The 10,023-nt window shown below is 45.9% G+C and overlaps 1 long non-coding RNA gene across 1 annotated transcript; it reads right to left on the reverse strand.

Annotated features, from left to right (window-relative positions):
* Window positions 1-8,338: 8,338 nt before the first annotated feature.
* LOC125614994 lies at window positions 8,339-10,023 on the reverse strand. Its single transcript, XR_007345563.1, has 2 exons — window positions 9,923-10,023; window positions 8,339-9,732 (listed from the first exon to the last, which is right to left on the reverse strand). It is a non-coding gene; the product is annotated as an uncharacterized LOC125614994 (long non-coding RNA).

A 10,023-nucleotide genomic window follows, 5' to 3' on the forward strand; every position in this document is an offset into this window, starting at 1 on the left:
GATCAAGCTAGCTGCCTGCAGAACTTACCTGGACTGTGATTTAAGCCAGCTGTCTGCAGAACTTACCTGGACTGTGATTTACCTGGACTGTGAGTTAATCTATTGAGACACTGCTTTACCTGGACTGAGACAACAAACTGTAATCTATAACAAATTGTAACTCGGTATCTTTGCTAACAGTGTCATTGCTGGTATAAAATTTCCAAGGGCTTCTTGCATGGAGCCATCAAGTGGCTTGGTATTGTGGCATTTTGTATCCTCCCTTTCTGTTTATAGCAGGTTATTTATGGTGTTTCTGTAAAAACCACTATGGTCATTATTTAAATTAAACAAAAGGGGGAAATGTTAGAGTCTGTAAACAAGTCAAAATAACACCTGGCATTTTGCCAGGGGAATGTTAAAGTTCGTAAACAAGTCTGGATGGTGCCTGGCAAAATGTCAGAGGGAGTGGTTTGAGAAGTAACAAAACCGAGCCATTAGGTGTAGAGATTCCTGATTGGTTGACTGATGTATCTAGTTTATGCTAATTAGATAAGCTGTGTGGAATGTATAAATACTGCTCCTGTCCTGCAATAAACGGCTTCCACTCCTGCTGTATCAACGTACACAAGTTATTCGTCACCCCCCGGTTATTTTGCCCAGCCAGCCGGGCTGCGGCAAGTGAATAATCATTCAATTAATGAGAGTAAATTTTATATGATATACTCCTCTTCAATAGGTTCAATAGTCCTACAATTTAGGATAGCCTCCTGGACAGTGGTAGCATCTCTTTTTCTCTCTCCCCAAGACCTGTCTGGGCACCGAGGATGTTCATTCCCTGTTATTCAGTAGGAGCTCAATCAACACAATTTTTTTTTTTTTTGCACCAGGGATTGAACTCAGGAGTGCTCAACCACTGAGACACATCCCAGTCCTATTTTGTATTTTATTTAGAGACAGGATCTCACTGAGTTGCTTAGTGCCTTGATAGTTGCTGAGGCTGGCTTTGAACTTGCGATTCTCCTGTCTCAGCCTCCCCAGCTGCTGGAATTACAGGTGTGTACTGCCGCACCAGGCCTTCAACACTAGTTTTGAGCTGTGTGGTATTGGGCAAGGTATTTAACTGTTTCAAGATTTGGTAGCAAATAAATAGGATACTCTCTTGAAAGGGTTTGTGTGAGAAGAAATTGAGCTAACATTAGTACAGCCCCACTTGGTACAGGTGCCCAACAATTGTTCTCTTTCCCGTTCACTTTTTGTGTATTTCCTCTGCCTCCTCAACTATGCTATTAGAATCAAGGATTCTTTTCTTTTCTTTTCTTTTTTTTAAAGTACTGAAGATTGAACACAGGGGCACTTTACCACTGAGCTACATCCCAGCCTCCACTCTCTTTTTTGAGACGTGTTCTTAGAAGGTCCTTGCTTAGCATCTGGACCGCCATCTTAAGTGACAGCCCCCATTTTAAGGAAAAAGTTTCACTTTCCTGCCCAAGGGCCTTTCTGAGAAAGGCTCACCACTCCCTCATAACAACCCAACTCTTAGCCACCTGCGTTAGGACCCACCTGGCTCTGATTCCTGAGTCTCCCCCATAAAAGTCCCAGAACTGAAGCCTATTTTACCTCTCTCCTATAGAGAGAGGGCCTTTATTTGTCAGCTCTGACAAATCAACTCTGTGTGTATCTCTGCCTGGTCTCCGTCTTTCATTTCTCTCTTACTGGCCTTGCGTTCCTTGCTTTCCCTTCATTTTGGTGCTGAAACCCAGGATTAGGTTCCCCGGTGTGCCCACTCCCCTCTTCAAGGGTCACTGAGCATTCCCCAGACCCCAATCCGAATTCCATTATGGGACCAGGCCTTCCATTCTGCTGAACACCCTCTCCACACCCACCACCAGGACATTCCAAGTAAGACCTGCCTCTGGTCGACCTAAATGACCTCCGGGTCCTGGGAAATGACTGTTGAAATGTCTGGTATTCCCAGGGTTACCATGTGGTTGGGGGCACCCCCAGCCACAGCTTTCACAGCTATGACTGATTCCTACTGTCGACTGAGCCTATAGGTGGTCTTTTATTTGGGTCCTGGGTTTTCAGAAAAAAATACTGAGGATGATTGGGAGTTGTTCCTAGTGAGATTACCTCTTGGTTAATCTCTATGGGCTTTTGGCACTTCTACCGGCGTCTGCCCCTACTACATAATCCCAGCTCAGAGCCCAAGGGCCTATACAGGCTCCTGCCAGGACGCTTGCCCAGCAGTGGTAATGACCTCCTGAGCGTAACCTTCCTCTTGATTAGGTGATAATAGAGATTGAGGGATGCCCCACCTCTAAACTCACCTCCTACTTCTCACCAGGGCTGGCTCCTCATCCATTCCGTCCCATAGTCCCCTCGGCTGCCTCCTGGCTAACCTAGGGGCCGTCTCTTTCTGTCTCTCACCCCAGACCTAAACCCCCCAAAACTTCTCCACTTATGCAATCAGATTTAGCCTCAATATCCTTTGGATTACAACTCTAAATGGCCGCTTAATCGCACTCTAGATCCCAATATTATCAGGGATCTTTTCAACTATTGTGAGCATTTGGGAAAATGGAAAGAGATCTCATAAATTCAGGCCTTCTCCTCTCTGTGTTCTAGCCTTCGCTCTGAAACTCTTTCTCTCCCGTACAAGTCCTCTTAGCTCTCACCTCCCCTACACCTACTTCCAAAGGAACAGGAGATCCTACCCAGGACTCTTCCTCCTTCAACTCAGCAGATGAGCCCCCACCATAGCACAATTCTCCTTCTGATGTAGCTACCACAACAACTGTCCTCTCGGATCCTCTACCCTTCTCTCCTTCTGCCACACACTCATGGGCTGCTGCCTCCCAACCCGCATCTCTGCATCCTCTATGTGAGGTTGCTGGGGTAGGTGCTGTAATCCGGGTTCATGTATCTTCTCTTTGTCAGATCTCTCACAGACAGAAAAGTGGCTTGGGTCCTATACTTCAAGTCCCACCACATATATCAAAGAGTTTCAATATCTGACTCAATCATATGATTTTTAAAAAAATCTTTATTGGGTTTATTTACCATGTAAAGAGATGATATATCGGGACATAGATTTTTTAATGTTTATTCTTAAATTTTAGGTGGACACAATATATTTTACATTTATGTGGTGCTGAGGATCAAACCCAGTGCCTCCTGCATGCTAGGTGAGCACTCTACCACTGTGCCACAACCCCAGCCCCAATCATATGATTTGACCTTCCACAATGTCCATATGATCTTATCTAACATCCTCCTGTCTAAGGAGCGCAGGCGAGTTTGGGAGCAAGCTAAAAATTAAGCTGATGAGGTACATCAGACCTCCCCTGCCCATCCAATTGGCACTGAAGCAGTCCCTGATTAGGACCTCATTGGGATTATAATTTGCCTAGAGGAGTAACTAGTAGAAACCAATTCATTACTTGCCTCATGGCAGGACTTAGAAAGGCATCCCATAAAGATATCAATTATGAAAGGCTCCAGGAAATCTTTTTTTTTAATATTTATTTTTTAGTTGGACACAATATCTGTATTTATTTATTTTTATGTGGTGCTGAGGATCGAACCCAGGGCCTCACATGTGCTAGGCGAGCGCTCTACCACTGAGCCACAACCCCAGCCTTCCAGGAAATCTTCCAAGATAAGAATGAAAACCCTTCAACATTTTTAGACCACCTGACCAAGGATTTATTGCAATATACTAACCTGGACCCTGAAACTCCAGATGGGAGATAACTCTAATGACCTACTTTTTCTCCCAGAATTTACTGATATTAAGGCCAAACTAAGGTACCTTGAGAGGGGCCCCTAACTCACCAAACTGAGGTTCTGGAAGTGGTCTTCCAGAAGGCTAGGAAGCCAAAATATCAGATGCTTGCTCAAGCCGACCGTCCAGTCTTAGCATGTGTCCCTGGTTCCACTGGCCCTCAGGACTGCCAGGACCCTGTTTTAAATGTGGTCAGACAGGTCACAGGGCTTGTACATGTCCTAAGCCTCACAAGCTTCTGTGCCCTTGTCCTAAATGCCATCAGAAGGGACACTGGGCCGTTGACTATCCCCAAGCCTATAGCGGTCCCTAGCCATCTGGCCCTTCTGGTTTCCCTTTCCAACTCTTAGGACAAGCTGCAGAGGACTGATGAGGCCCACCCAGGTCCTCATCACCTGACACTACCATCACTCTTCGAGAACCCAGGGTAACTCTTCATATTTCAGGTAGGCCTGTCTCCTTCCTCCTAGACACTGGGGCTACATATTCAGCCCTCAAGGAGTTCTGGGGTCTACTACTCATTCTATGACCTCTATTGTCGGGGTAGAGGGTAAACCTTACCAACCCTTATAGACACCTAGCCTTGTTTGAGCTTTTGGCTCTCTAATTTTTACTCACTCTTTTTTGGTTATTCCACAGTGCCCTGTTCCCCTTATGGGAACGGACATCCTCACAAAGTTGGAGGCTATGTGTTCCTTCTCTCCTCATTTAGGCTTCCATCCAGACTCACCTGCCGCTCCCCTGATCCTCATCCTGACCTTAGGACCATCCCCTATTCTGTCTGCCAGTGCCTTCCCATTACCCCCTTTCAAGGTGGACCCTACTATCTGGGATGTTTCAAGTTCTTTATTGCCTCACACCATGAGCCCATTCACATCCATCTCAAAGACCCCCTCCATTTTCTGGCCTAATCACAATACCTGCTCTCCCAACAAAAACTCCTAGGCTTATAGCATATCATTCAAGACCTTTTGCAAAAGGGATTCCTTAGACCTACTCATTCCCCTTACAACACCCCCAACTTGGCAGTAAAAAAGCCTAATGGTTCCTACCACTTGGTCCAAGACCTCTGCTCCATCAACTCTGCGGTCATATCAATCCATCCCATGGTAACCAATCCTTATACCCCTCTCTCCACCATTCCTCTGGGACCTCTTACTTCTCAGTACTAGACCTGAAAGATGTCTTCTTCACTATGTCCCTCCATTCTGACTCTCAAGACATTTTCACATTTACATGGACAGACCCTGAGTGGACAGTTCTCCCCCAAGGGTTCTCCCCCTCATATCTTTGGACACACCTTGGCTAAGGTCCTAGCATGCATACATCTCACTCAGTCTATGGTGCTACAGTATGTTGATGACCTCCTTCTTTGCAGTCCCTCTTTTGAGGTCAGTCATCAGGACACCTGTAAACTTCTTAACTTCCTTTCTGCCCATGACTATAGGGCTTCTCCAACCAATGTACAGCTTTCCTTGGCAATGGCAACATACCTGGGCCTCTTCCTGACCCCTATAACAAAGCCATTATGGTTGACAGAAAGAGCCTTATCACTAATATACCAACACCCTCTACTAAGGAAGAAATTCTCTCCTTTCTAGGTATGGCAGGATTCCTCAGAGCTTTCTTTCACCCTAACATCACATCTTTAAAACAATTTCTCACTTCCTACCTTAAACTCTCTCCAGAGGACCTACAATTTCTCTCTACCCTCTCTGCTTCCTGTGAAATCAGCCAAAAAACCAATCCTACCTCCAATCTCTGCCCACCTGCCTTCACTTTACACCAGGCAAGAGGATATCTCCCTTGCTCTGACTGGCAGCTGGATTTCACCTATATGCTCCCAGTCAAGGGGTACAAATTTCTTTTGGTACTCATTGACACCTTCTTGGGATGGGTCGAGGCTTTTCTTAACACCAGTAAATGTGCCCCCACAATGGCGAGTATCCTCATTGAACACATTCTTCCCCGATTCGGCCTCCCCTCCTCGCTCCAGTCTGATAATGGTCCTGAACTTACCTGCCATGTTTCACGGTCTGTAGGTAAGGCACTCAATATCTCCTGGCATTTTCATATCCCCTACCAACCCCCGTCCTCTGGCAAGGTGGAATGTACCAACAGAACTTGAAGAACATTTTTGCTAAACTATCCCTTGAATTACATTTAGATTGGACAAAACTCCTTCCTTTGGCTCTTAGGTTACAATCCCTCCCAAAGAAGCCAGTCAACATCTGCCCTTTTGAGCTTCTATATGGATGGTCTATCTCCCTGCTCAACTCACCTCCCTCTAATTTTCCACTACCCCTTACTCCACATCTTTTCTGGCCCCTTCCTTGCATACATTAGGAAACTTCTTTGGCAATACAGTAATGCTGTTCTGGCAAAGCCTAGTTCTGCCTCTTCCTCTTCTGCCACTCTGTCTCCTGGCAACCAGGTACTTTTTACACCCCCCCCCCACAGGCCCTCCTCCTCTTCCTCTCAACTCTCTGCAAAATGGACTGGACCCTAATCGGGTCATTCTTACCACTCTCATGGTGGCCTGCCTTGAGGGCCTCCCATATTGGCTCCATAACTCCCATTTAAAATGGTTTTCTCTGCCCTTTATTATATAGTGACACCCACAGGCCCTGTCAAGTTGCGTTTCTCCAATCTTGGACCCCCAATCTTCCTTCGGTTTCTGAGGACCACGAGGACACTGCAGAACCACGAGTACCACCCTTCCCTTTTTCATTTTCGTCCTCCTTCCTTATTCTGCACTCACCTCCCATTGGTACCATTACTAGGAATTACCATTCCAATTTCTAGGAAATTTACAGCAACTTCTCAAACCATACTAACCATACAATCCCAGCTCGATTTTTTTTTTATTGGTTGTTCAAAACATTACAAGGCTCTTGACATATCATATCAGCTCGATTCTTTAGCTACTGTGATTCTGCAGAATCAAAGGGGCCTTTTTTTATGGCTGAAAAAAGTGGACTTTGTCTATACCTACAGGAAGAATGCTATTTTTATGTCAACCAATCTGGTATAGTAAAGGACAAGATAAAACAACTCCAACAAGACCTTGAACATCAGAAAAAACAGCTCTCCTCTACTGAAGGATGGCAGCTAAGTAAAGCTCTTCTCCAGTGGGCACTTCCCTTCCTACCCCTCCCCTTGTCATAGGCCTTCTGTTAATGCTTGCCCCCTGCGTCATTAGATTGGCTCAAGACCAGATCCAAAAAATCTCTAATCAAACTATAAACCAGCTTTTGTTACAGGAATACCAATCCCTCACCAAAAATTGGGACACCAGGGACAGCATTCCACCACCACTCAACCTCCATCATCCTTCCAATGACATCCTGCACCCCTAATGAAGGATTCAAATGCCAACCCTTCCCAGCAGGAAGCAGTTACAGAAGATTGACCTACATCCCTGTTCCCTAAGAGGCCAAATAAAAACAAAAAAGGAGGGAATATAAGGTCCTTACTCAGCATCTGGAGGGCCATCTTAAGTGACAGCCACCATTTTAAAGAAAAAGTTTCACTTTCTTGCCTAAGGGCTTTTCTGAGAAAGTCTTACCACTCCCTCATACCAACCCAACCCTTAACCACCCTGCATTAGGACCTGCCTGGCTCTGATTCCTGAGCCTCTCCCATAAAAGTCCCAGAACTCAAAAGCCTATTTTGCCTCTCTCCTATAGAGAGAGGGTCTTTATTTGTCAGCTATGAAAAATAAACACTTATGTGTATCTCTGCCTGGTCTCTTTCCCTTCATTTCTAAGTTGCCTAGGGCCTCAATAAATAGCTGAGGCTGGTCTTGAATTTTTGATTCTCCTGTCTCAGTCGCTGTAATTACAGGTGTGCGCTACTATGTCTAGCAGAATCAGAGACTTTGCCCTTTTTTGTATCCCCACTGCCACAGGACCTTACACAGTGATAGTTTTAACGTATTTACTCATTCTTTGAGCATTCACAACGGACAAAAGTTTAGCATTGAGAAACTACAGGCACATTCAGTAACCCCAAGTAATTGATTATGACCCAAGCAGAATTTCAAGGAGGAAATGATGAGAAAGGAGGCTAGAGTGGTTGGTCTACATTAATTCTCAAAGGGCTTTGTAGATCTTTCATGAATTTTGGAGTTTATCATGTAAGGCAGAGGATTGCCACAGAACCAGAGAGGACTTCAAGAACTTCTTCATTTTTATTTTAGAATGGTCTGTGGTTTTCAAACTTTAGTGTGCTTCACAATCTCCAGAGAGACACAGAGGAGACCACACGATATGGGCAGAGACTGGCGTGATGAAGCCAACAAGTCAAGAAGGAGTGGAACCATCTGAAGTTGGAGGTTACAGGAAGCGCAGTGCTGCTAATGCCTTGATTTCTTTCTTTCTTTCAGGAAGCACAGTGCTGCTAATGCCTTGATTTCTTTCTTTCTTTTTTTTTTTTGGTGTGTGTGTGTATGTGTGTGTGTGATGCTGGGGATTGAATCTAGGGCCTAGTGCATATGAGGCAAGCACTCTACCAACTGAGCTATATCCCCAGCCCTAATACTTTGATTTTAGACTTCTGGCCTCTGAAACTGAGAGAATAAATTTCTTTGTTTTAAGCTTAAAAAATCATCAGAAAAGCTTGTTAAACAGCATATTTCAGGGCCACGCTGCAAAGGACCCTAAGATTCTTATTTAAACCAACACTGTAAGTGATTATGACTCATTTAAATATCATGGGAGTCAAACAAAACAGGACAGTTAAAAACAAAACAAAACAAGAATACCACTTAGAAGGGCAATGCAGTAGCTCTGGGGAGAGGGTCCCTGGACCAGATGGAATTAGACTTCCCTCGCGTCTCTGATCAATCTGCTTGCCTTGGCTTGTCTCACATCTAGACATCTAGGTCTTTCCTCCTCTTCCTTCCCAAGTAGAAAGGGCCCATCAAATCCAACTTCACTCAAAGGCAATGGCTAAAAGGAAGTAGACAGATTTGGTAGATATTTAGAAGATGGACTAGGAAAGAATTAGAAATTTATTGGATGGGAAGTGTATGGAAGGAGGGAGATAAGAATGGCCCCAGGGCTTCTGGTGTGGAGAAGCTGTTGTAATGGTTTATGCAATTAAGTATAAGGCTACCGGTCTGAAAGAGGATAGGTCCCTGAAGTAAAATGAGTTTTAGTTGATATCTACTGAGTTTGAGTTTCTCTGAGCTCTCCAAGTGTAGATGTTGTATGAAGCTTAAAGAAAGATCTGGACTAGAAATACAATTCTACCCACTTCCATATGAGAATCATTAGGAAATAGATGGTAATGGAAGTGGGTAGAACTGTCCCAGGAGAGAGAATACAATAAGAGCAAAGGAGTTAGAACAAAACCCAAGAACAGTCAAGGGAGGGGTTGAGGAACAACAACAACAACAAAAAATCGTGAGGAGTGCTAAAGGACAGGCCAGAGGTGAGAGGAAAACCTACTTCCTGCAAAGTTTCTAGGAATTCAAGAAAAGGGATGACAAATGGATTCTGCGAAGGCGATTTTTGGTGGCGCTGGGTGGGTGGGGGCACAGCACCACATTGCAGAGGAGTGGGAGGTGACTGGGGGGGGTGGGGGAGACCTGGACCTTTTTTCAAGCTTTGTGACCAAGAAAGAAGACCGCGATGGTGGAAACCTAACAGAATCGAATTGTCCCCGCTCCCCCCCCCGGGGGGGGGGAACTGAGAGAATAAACACAGGACTCAGAAGCAGAAGGTGGACTGTGAGGCTGTGGACCGCAGCACCTCGGCCATGGCCGTGGGGTCACTGGGCCGTCGCGGGAAGCGCTTGGTGTGGGAGCTTCGTAATGGTGTGCTCCTGATGGAGCCTTTCCTCTTGGAGCTGGAAGGCTGGCCTGGAGCAAGGAGGTCCTTGGAATGATAAGCGAGTCCCGGTCGAGGACTCCCAGCAGCGCGGAAGCAGACGTCGCAGTGGAGGCGAGAGCAGGTGGCAGCCTGTTGAGGGTGAAGCTTTAACCTTTAGGGATGGGGCTGGCAGGTAGGACGTGTGATGCTCCCCCAAGCCAGCGAGGGCTGCGCCTGGCTCACGTGACAAGAGTATGTCCCTGAGGAGCCTCACGCTGGGCTTGATTTAGGCTCCCCCTTCCACGTCTAGTAGGGCCGCCTTCCCCGGCCCAAGGCTCACGTCGAAGGCCTCGAGCCTCTCCAGTCTTCGCCGAGGACCAGCTGGAAGCCATTTTGATTATGCTCCACCACAGAAGGAGGACAATACAGCCCCGCCCAGAG

Source organism: Marmota marmota, unplaced genomic scaffold (assembly GCF_001458135.2).
Source record: "Marmota marmota marmota unplaced genomic scaffold, marMar, whole genome shotgun sequence".
Classification (NCBI taxonomy): domain Eukaryota; kingdom Metazoa; phylum Chordata; class Mammalia; order Rodentia; family Sciuridae; genus Marmota; species Marmota marmota.